Raw genomic sequence first — 11340 nt, forward strand, 5'->3', positions numbered from 1 at the left:
ACAGCATTTCTTATCCAACCTCCATTTGTCTTTTGCTGAGGCTGTTTGGTGCATTTGAGTGGAAGGGGCATTGTCCCTTGCTCCTCTCACACCCTACTTATGGAACAGAGGTTCTAACTTGGCTGTAGCATAGTGAAAGAACTGGAACCATCAATACTCTTTCCTGTGAATGGTGCAATAAATAGTTCCATAACAAAAGAGTCAAGCCTTTCTGCTTTCTTCACAGGCTGCTGCCTTCCTCAACCAAGTGCTTAGCTTCTAGAGCAGGGGTGTTACTCAAAAGAAGCTTGTTTTTGTTCCCATCCTAGCTCCAGAGCTCTGGTTTAGAGATTTTGCCTAGAGAAGAGACAATGTAAAACAGATATATCCTAATCTCTTCTTAAATAACTGATTTCATTTGCAATATGCCAAGATGTAGTTTAAACTTCTTAAGAACGACACTGGTTATGGCAAAAAACAGCAACAACAACAACAAAAAACACACAAAAAATTGCAACGAGCTCTGGGGATCAAGTAAGGATATAGCCTCAACTATATATAGGCTGGCCAGTCTGCAGGAAAGAGCCTGGAAGTAAGACAGTTGAGAAGAGCCTTCCTGGTGTCAATGAAACAGTGACATCAGAAAATATATATTTTAAAAAGCCACAACTTGACTAAATTAGAGGAATTTATACCCAGAGTATCATTGAAAATAAGAGCAATTGGTCTGAAATTAGTGGAGTGTGGTCAGGGAAATAGTGAAAGGAAGCCATAGCAGTACTTCTATCATCCTAGAGTGACTGCGATCATATCCAAAGCTGTGACTCCCTGAAAAGCAATATAAGGAGATTAACATCTTTAGTGGGTGGTTACAAAATAGACTTTATCAAAATGATCCAGACATTCACTAAACAAATGATCAAGCAAATAACAATAACAAACTTTGGATTGAGAGGCAGTACCTAGGGTTGCTGCAATATATTATCAAAATTATGCAGCTTACAGCAAAAATTTATGAGGCATGAAAATAAACAGGAAAATGTGACCCATACACTAAAAATAAAAGTGCATGTGAGAATGAGCAGATGACAAATTTAATAGGAAAATAGTTCAACGTGTACATTATAAATATGTTCACAGAACTAAAGGAAAGCATGATTAAAGAAGTAAAAGAAAGTATGATGGTAATGTTGCATCAAATAGAGAATATCAATGAAGAAAAAGTATTTTAAAAAATCAAATGGAAATTTCGATGTTAAAAAGACAACAAAAGAAGTAAAAATTCACTAGAAATAGAAGAAATAATTCAAAAAATTTGAAAATAGATTCTTAAATATTGTGCAAGGTAAAAAACAGAGAAAAAATAATGAAGAAAAATATGCACATCCTCAATCATGTGAGACACCATTAGGTACAACTATATACTTGTAATGGGAATACCAGAAAAATAGGAGAGAAAGGAAAATAATAAATATTTAAATAGGCAATGGCTGAAAACCACCCAAATTGATAGAAAAACAAAATACATATCCTAGATGCTCTATGAACTTCAAGTAGGATATACGCAAAGAGACCTAAAAACAGGCACATTATATTAAAAATACTTAAAATCAAAGAGAGAAGAGCTCTTTAAAGCAGCAAGAGAAAAAGATCGTATCACTAGCAAGGGCACCCTGATAAAATCAACAGCTGACTTTTCATCAGAAACAATGGAAGCTGGAAAGTAGTGGTATAACAAATTCCAAGTTCTCAAGGAAAATAAATATCCAGTTAAACACAGAGTTCCTATATAACCCAGCAAGTATACTCCTATGCTCATACTCAAGAGAAGTGAAAACATGTTTACACAACTTGAACATGAATGTGTATAGCAGCATTATTTGCAACTACTAAGTGGTGAATACAGTCTAACTGTCTGAAAGGTGATGTAGTTGAAAAAATATTGTGTATATTTCCAGTGTATACATATACAGGAATATTATTCAGCTATTAAAAGTGATACAGTACTGGCACGCTACAACATAAATGAGCGTTCAAGACATTATGATAAGTGAAAGACACCAATCACAAAAGACTGCATATTATGATTCCATGCATTTTATATATCAATACAGAGAACACTATAGAGAAAGGGCAGATTATTTATTGCTTGAGGCTGGGAAAATTAGAGCAGCTAGGAAAGTGGAAGAGTGATAACTAAAGAGAACTGGAATTTTTGTTTTTGTTTTTGGGGTGAGTAGCATGTTCTAAAATTGGATGTAGTTATGGTTGCCCATATCTGTGACTATGAAAAAACCATTAAGTCATATACATTAAGAGGGTGAATTGTATGGTAAGTAAACTATATATAAGTAATGCTTTTTGAAAAAGGATTATGGGGAATATTTATTTGGTCAGCAAGGTCAGGTAAAGATTTTCAAAGAAAGTGATGATTGAGCTCATTTCTGAAGAAAGTGTAGAAAACCACTATATATGGTGGGGTGAAAGAGTTACATGGAGTATTAAAAGGGATAGGAGTAAAAGTATAGGAGATTAGGGAAGAGTATAGATGAAATGACTTCTATATAGATAGAATTGTGCATGGATATGCTTTAAGATGGGAGATCCAATCATGCATTTCAGGATTTGTAAGATTTGTATGATTGTGTAATGGAAAAGGGATACAAAAATTCTGACAATTAATTCCAGAAACTCATCCTAAAAAAGTGCTACATACCTCATTGTTAATATCACTATGGTCACCTTCAAAGTACTCACCTTGGGAAGCTATGCAATGATGCCAGTGCCTCGACCTACTGTCAAAGCAATTCTGGAACTCTTTCTGCAATGGCCATGAGATCTGCTGTCATACTACCCTTAATGTCTTGAATGTCATCAATATGTCTTCCTTTCAATATTTTCTTTATCTTCAGTTGAAGAAAAAAGTCTTTGGGGGCCAGATCAAGTGTGTAGGGAGGATGTTCCAATATAGTTATTTGTTTACTGGCTAAAAACTCCTTCACAGACAGTGCTGTGTGAACTGGTGCATTGCATGATGCAAGAACTCCTTCGGGACCATTTTGCACACAGCTTTCTCATGCCAAGATTTTCACTTAAGATTTTTTTCTGTTTCTCTATCGATGTTTATTTGGTCTGCTATGCATCTCACAGTTTAGATGATGAATTTTGATGCACAATTCAATGAATGTTACCATCAGTTCTGCTTGTTACTAGCTGTTCTGACCTCTCTTCATCAGACACGCTTTCTCTCCCCTTAGAAAAATGTTTAATCCATTTCTACACTGCCAATTTCTTCATGGCATTATCCCTATATACTTGGACTAATGTGTCCCTGATTTCACTTCTAATTTTGTCAAGTTTAACAAGAAATTTAATGTTTGTTCATTGCTCTAATTCAAGCTCTGACATTCTCACAATGGCACACAAAAACATGCCACAACAATAATGAACACCACTCAGAAAGACACTGCCACATGTTGACACAAGCACAGCTGTAAGATACTGATATACCAAGGTTATGAAACCTTACCAAATTTTTTGTACAGTGCTGCCATCTTAAGTGCATGGTGGCAATTATGTGAACTTAATTGTCAGCACTCGTATTATATGCAATGAAGGTGAAAGAAGATACAGGGGACATATGATGCAAGAACCTGAAGATGCTTATTAGAGATATGAGTGTTTAACCTTAGAGCAATGGGACATCATTAAATCGTTTTAAAGAGGTGAGTGACATAATTGCATTTGATTTTTTAAAAGTATTAATAAATTATTAGCAAATTAATCTCTTCAGTTTAATTTTTTAAAAATCACATACACATTGATTCAATTTTCTAATTTCTTATCATAAGCAATATAAAAGGTACTTGAGATAAGACCTAAAATATGTAATTCCAACTTGTCATTAAATCTTAGTGATGAAATGTGTATGTATTTGCCTTTGTATTCTCTAGAAACTTTACCTAAATTAGAGAAAAGAAATTTTTAAAAGGCCAAAACTCACAAAGATAAATAGATTGAAAGAAGAAATAAGAGTAAACAGAAGTCTCCTCAAACTTTGGAAGTTGGGAAAAAAATGAAAAATGATAGCAGATTCAGTTGATGGGAACAAAGTGGAAACTGAACTCAATGGGAAGAAGCCAAAAGTAGCAAGATTAAAAGTCTCAGGTTTTGGAGATACTGATTATGGTTGCACATATCTATTGCATTGACAATAGGTCATGTATGAGGCAGAAATAGTTAAACAGCTAAACGTTCGTTTAAGAAGCAATAAGTCCTGTCTTGAGTCCTCCTGATTCCTAGGAAGCAAGATTTAACCTTTCTTGTACTGAGAGAAGATAGACCTACTTATTTTCTTGTGAAATTGAATCAGAATAAAATCAAGCCTTCATATAATTAAAAGTGGTAATGATCTCCTTCATAAAATGCATGGTGAGAATTCTTTTTTTAAATTTTAAACATGTGGAGTGCAATTCAGAGTTAAATATGCAAATAGTCATTATACAGGTACCCTTGTTGATTAGTTGTGACCCGCATTCCCTGGCAGTTTCCAACTATTGCCAATCCTTTTCTTATAGTATGATGATAACTGTTCAATTTCTGCGTATGAGTGAGAACAATTCTTTGTTTCTGTGATAGATCACTAAGTATTATAGATGATAAGTCCATCCAAGATGCCGTGAAGTTAATAATTTTGTCCTTTATGGTTGCATAATATTGCATCATATATATGTACCACATTTTTTATACAGTCCTCTTTAGATGGACAGCACGGTTGGTTCCAGGTTTTTGTTATCGTGAATAATGCTGCAATAAAAATGAGTGTGCAGGTATCTTTTTTATAGAATGATTTAAGTTCCTCTGGATATATTCCCAGAAGAGGGATTGTGGGTTCATATGAAAGGTCGATTTTTAGATCTTTTGGGAATCATCAAACTGTTTTACACAGAGATTGTTCAAGTTTACACTACCACCAACAATGCAGAAGTGTTCCCTTTTCCATGCATCCTCTCCAGCATTTGTTGTTTTTTGAGTTATTGATGATGGCCATTCTGACTGGAGTTAGGTGGTGTCTGTGTGGTTTTAATTTGCATTTCTATGATGATTAGTGAGGCTTTGAACATCTATCGCCAAATGACATCATTAGGCTGTACTGCACAAAGTTGTTTTATACTACCACAAACTGCACAAGCTGTTTTATACTACCTAGCCAGAATACAGGAGGATTCCACATTGGGAAAATTGATTCATCCCAAAGAAACAAGGTATATAGATACTGTCCCTGGGGGAGGAAGTTCCGACAAAGATGCCATTCTTTCCATTCCTGATTTACCTGTGATGAAGTCCACCAGTGTATAATATACTTTTATAAGTGTAACTCCAAAACAAGTAGCCAAAATTATTAAAAAGTTGAGATAAACTCAAAGAAAAAAAGCAAAGCTTGCCAAAAAGAAAATATTTTTTAAGAAAACAGATACACTTACAGCAAGATAGCGATGTGGTAATTTGGTCCGTGAGACCCTCTGTGAAAGAGAACACCCATAAAAACTCTTGCTCTCTCCCAGGGACAGTGGCTCTCATAATTGCCAGCCAGCTTTTCACATGCTGCTTGGCCGCAGCCTCAGATGCCACCACCCTCCACCACCGTTGCCCTCCACCACCATTGCCCTGACCCTGCCTGAGGCGACCCATGGCTCCCGGACATGTGAAGCCCCCCCAAGTACTGTACTGCTGAACCACTGTTGCTGTTGCCACTACCATGCCCCACCCCTCAACTGGAGCCAGGCTCGTGGAGTTCCTCCCATGCACCACTGAAGCAGCGGCTGCCACCACCACTACCGCTGCCTGCTCCCTCCCACCCTGGGCAGCCTCCGACTTCCACCCAACCTGGCTGGAGTAGCCCAGTGCTAAGCTGGCCTGCATTACCTAGCAGTCTTGGGCTACAGCAGAAAAAGAGATCAGCTGAAGCAGTGAGACCAGTTCCACCCACCTCAGCCCTTCTCCCAGCTTGGGATCCAAGGTAACAACATCTAACTGGGAGGGGGAGAAGTCCCTTCCCCATGCTAGATAGACACAGGCCAGATCTGAGTGACAGATTTGGCAGACAGCCCAGATCTGAATCACCCTCCACAGCAGGCCATGGGCAACAGACCCTAGTTGTGAACAACTCTACCAGCCTGCAATGACAGCTATAAATCAGAGCTGAAAGGACATTGAAATTAAAGGAAAAAGTCTGAGTGTGCTTGTTTCCCTAGTTTTATTTTTTTTTAATTCTTTGTCTGTTTGTCTTACTCATCTTTTTTTCCCTTTTCTCTCTCCTTACTGTTATCAATAACATTTTCATACTTGTTTTGGTTCTGTTAGTTTACTGACTTTATTCTATTCTATTTTTTTCCCCTTTAGACCTCAAGTTTGTATAGGTGAAAAGTACACCAATAAGGAGGTTGGTTAGCTTGTATGTCTGTATGATTGTATGTTTTAGTTTTTTTGTATGTTTGTGGCTTTGTTTGTTGTTATGTTTCTTTTTACTCTTATCTGTCTTTGTGTCTCTTTTCACTTGTTTGTTGGTATGTTTGTCTGTTTTCCCTCTCCCCCCTCCCTGTTCCATTCTTTTCCCTTTTTTTAAACCTCATTTTGCTTTCAGGGAAAAACTTATAACCCCACTGCATGGACAGATTGCAAGACAGTAAGAAGTGGGTTCCAGATTATCCATACACCTGTTGGTGGATATTGGGATCTGCAGATAGATTTTGAATCACAGCTCCCCCCTCAATTAAATCACAAAACTGCAAAAAGGATTGCCCCCAACCTACAGTCCAGCTCCAGAATTGAACAAAGCCAGTGGATATACATAAGGTGGAATAGGAGATTGAACAAACAGAAGTAAAAGAAACCTCTCCACTCCTGAACAACAGAATTAAATAAGATGTGGTGGGGGGGAAGGAAGTGGGGAGGAAAAGTCACACAAATGAAGAGAAACCAAAATAAGAATATAGGTCTCACACAGACCCCTGGGAGGTCAGACACTAAGAAAACAGACATTGGAATGCAAACAATGAAGAACCCCCAGAATGAGTGGTCACATACAACAAATCCAGACATTAAGTCATTAATAGAGAGAATAAAAAGAATTGAGGAGAGACAAGAGGAAAATAGGAAGGGGCTGATAACTGAAATAACAGCAGTAAAGAATACTGTGATTGAAATAAATAACAAACTAAAAAGCATGGAAAGTAGAATTAGCCAAGCTGAAGAGAGAATCACAGAGCTTGAAGACCAAAATACAGAACTAACCCAAACTGTCAAAAACATAGAAAAGAAGCTTAAAAAGGCAGAACAAAACCTTCAAGAGATGAATGATTACTTCAAGAGACCGAACCTAAGAGTGATTGGACTTCCTGAGACAGAAAGAGAAACAGAGACCTCCCTGGAACAAACATTCCACAAAATTATTCAAGAAAACTTCCTTTATCTCATCAGTGATGCAAAAATTCAAACACAAGAGATTCAGAGAACCCCTACAAGACAACAAATGAGAAAACTAACCCCCAACACATAATAATTTACCTAAACAAAGTAGGTATAAAAGAAAAAATCCTCAAGGCAGCAAGAGAAAAATGTCAGACTACCAACCAGGGAAGATGAATTAGAATAGCAGCAGATTTATCTACAGAAACCCTTCAGGCTAGGAGAGCTTGGAGCCCAGTCTTCAAAGTTCTCAAAGATAAACAATTTCAACCAAGAATAACCTACCCAGTCAAGCTAAACTTCATCAGTGAGAGTGAATTAAGATCTTCCCCAGACATCCAATCCCTAAGAACTTGTGCTGCCTCCAGACCACCTCTACAAGAAACACTTAAAAAGTATTAAACACAGAAGAAAAGGAGAAAAGAATGACAATGTTCTTCATGAGAGTACAGGGAAAAGATGGAAACACACATGAATCAACCCAAAATCAAAGGAAAGAACAAACAGGAACAACAACAACTCTATAAGAACCTCATGACAGGGATAAATCTCCACATTTCAATAATTAGCATGAATGTGAATGAACTAAATGCACCATTGAAAAGACACAGAATGGTGGACTGGATAAGAAACCATGACCCCATTATTCGCTGCATCCAGGAGACTCATCTCACTATAAGGGATGCACACAGACTCAAAGTTAAAGGATGGAAAAGGAGTTTCTAGGCAAATGGATCTCAAAAGAAGGCAGGAGTTGCAATCTTAATATCATACAAAACAACCTTTAAGCTATCAAAAAATTTAAAAAGATACAGAAGGACACAACATAATGATAAAAGATTCAATCCATCAACAAGAAATATCCATCCTAAACATATATGCACCCAACACAGAAGCACCAGCATTTATAAAACAACTACTAAATAAACTTATAAAATATATTGACTCTAACACTATTATAGCAGGGGACTTAAATACCCCACTGACGGCCCTAGATAGATCATCGAGACCAAAAATCAACAAGCAGATCCAGAACCTAAATTTGACACTTGACAAAATGGACTTAGTGGATATCTACAGATTATTCCACCCAACAACAACAGAATATACATTCTACTCATCACCACATGGAACATACTCTAGGATTGATCACATTCTTGGGCATAAATCAAGCATAAACAAATTTCACAACATTGGAATCTTGCCATGCACATTCTCAGACCACAATGGAATAAAAATAAATATCAAAACCAACAATATTTCCCCAAAGTCCACAAAAACATGGACACTAAACAGCATGATGCTGAACAACGACTGAGTCAACACTTGAATCAAAGAAGAAATTGAAAGATTTCTGGACACAAATGAAAATGAAGAAACATCAAAACCTCTGGGATGCCATTAAATCAGTTTTAAGAGGGGAATTTATATCTCTACAAGCACACATCAAGAAAGTTGAAAGATAACAAGTAGAGAGCCTAATCCTGAAATGTATACCTAATCCTGAAATGTACCCCACATATTTATAATACAAATTTAAAAAAAGAAAGAAAACTGATACAATGGGAGGTACAGAAGAAAATTTAAACTATAATTAGAGTCTTTAAAATATATATTTCTATACATCATATGAAACAAACTTTGATACTATAAACATAGGAACACTCAGATGACAAGAAAGAATACTGGTGAATATATATGTGTGTATGAAACAGTATATTAGAAATAAAAATTTTAAATGTTGGAAAATGTAGTTGAGGAAAGATTTCAGATGATGGAAATAAATACAAAAATAAAGAGATTAGCATGGCTATAAAGATAATTCAGCATCCTCTAATGGGAACATGAGGTGGGTGGGGGCTGAGAAGACAGATGAGAGAAGTGGATAGGAGGGAAAAGAAGGGGAGGGAAGAGGAGAGGAAAAGAATATAACTACTTAAAACTAATGTAGGAAAATTTCTCAGAACTATATACATGACTTTCTAGAATGAAAGAGCCTGGTTAATACCAAACATATTGGATGGGAAAAAGATTAAGCAAAACAATAACTCTTTGGAACTATTTATTAATTTACTTCTTTAGTATTTGATTTTCAGGATTGACTAACCAGCACTACATGACACAGTAGTGAATAAGAGGCATTCTTGGGCCTACCTTCTCCTGCCCCATTTGTATGGATCCAATCAACAAGGAAGGGGGGGGGTCAGTGAGTGGTATTAGTAGTATCGTAAAGAATGGTATTAGTAGCCAGGCTCGGTGGCTCAGCCTGTAATCCCGCGCCTTGAGAGGCTGAGGTGAGTGGATTGCCTGAGCCCGCGGGTTCGAGACCCGCCTGGGCAACTTGGCTAGACCTCATTTCTACAATAAGTAAAAAAAAAATTAGCCGGGTGTTGTAGTGCGTGCTTGTAGTTCCAGCTATTCGGAACGTTGAGGTGGAAGGCTCACCGGAGCCCAGTAGGTCGAGGCTGCGGTGGCCGGGAGTGGCCACTGCACTCCAGTCTGGACGACAAAGTGAGACTCCAACTCAAAAAAAAAAACACAAAAAAACCCAAAAAAACAAAGAATGGTATTAGTAAAGGAGATAATAGCAAGAAAGGATATTCCTAAACTATAAGATGCTTCTTTCAATCAGCGGTTGCCTACTTCACTGCTCATGTGGTGGACCCTAGTTTCGAATTTCAAAATATGAATTTTGGAGGAACACAAACATTCAGACCATAGCATCTGTCCTAACTTTAAGCAAAATTTCTACAACTCTGCTGTTTACATAATATGTTCAATTATTATGAAGTCTTCCAAACTACATATATTACCAGTTTATTACTTTCTATTAACTTTGTACCCCCAAAATAGAGATTAGTGGGATATGCAAAATGCAATCTGTATTGATGCAAACCTATAATGCAAATTTTATAAACATCCCACACAACCCAATATTTACTTGTTAAAATTTTTGGCAAAGATGTACTTTTCTTTTTGTTATTCTTGACATTGTTATTCTTGATATTGAAACAATTGGTCAGCAAGTTTTTTACTCTAGTAAGGCAACATTAGTCAGGTACTCTAGCAGAACTATTAGCAAAGGGGTCTATGCTAACTCACAGTAGAATTGAAGATGGTAGGAAAAACCTACTTTGTGTTTCCTTACCTGACAGTGGATCCTGTAGCTGCTTTGTTGCTGTTGGGGTAACTGAAGAAACACTACTGGTACCAAAGACTCAGGGTTCCAAATGTTTTTGTTTCATTTGTGCTCCATTTTGTAAAGTCTTTTTCCTAGTAGAAAAGAGAATGTCTGTAGGGCCAATGTTGGTTGCTTAGAATTCATTAGCGAAAAAGAATGTTTTTACTCACAGCTGTAGGGAATTTTTACTTTGTTCAAGGACAATTGAAGTGATGCACTTTATTTTCCTGTCATATTGGGTGTCTATTTAAAAGTTCTTTAGGCTTATTCTGGTCAATTACTGAAAAAAAAATGTGTAACTAAGGTATTTTAACCAGGAGCTGGGGATATTACCACAGGCAGAAACACTGAGTTTTGAAATATTGTTTTTCTTGTTCAGAATATTTTAAAATGACAGTTGCAGAAACAAAATAAACTGAAATAAACCAAAAGAAAATTAAACCATATTGCTCAGGTTGCAACTTGGGGGTGTTTTGAGCCAGTGATCATTTGATGTGGCATTGTTTTATGATTCCAATGGGGTTAACCCTGCTGTGTTGCAGCTATCAAAAACCACAGAAAGCCCTTTATTTCTTTTACAATCCTAGCTTACTGTCACCTATGATAAGGTGCAGAAATATTTATGCCATAATTCTACACAGAGGTTGAGCTCCCTCCTCTGTTTCTTTCTATCTTCCTGTAGTGACTGGTTTGCTAGTTTCTTTTTCATAATT

This window comes from Carlito syrichta, unplaced genomic scaffold (assembly GCF_000164805.1).
Source record: "Carlito syrichta isolate Samal-C Ts95f unplaced genomic scaffold, Tarsius_syrichta-2.0.1 Scaffold314862, whole genome shotgun sequence".
Lineage (NCBI taxonomy): Eukaryota > Metazoa > Chordata > Mammalia > Primates > Tarsiidae > Carlito > Carlito syrichta.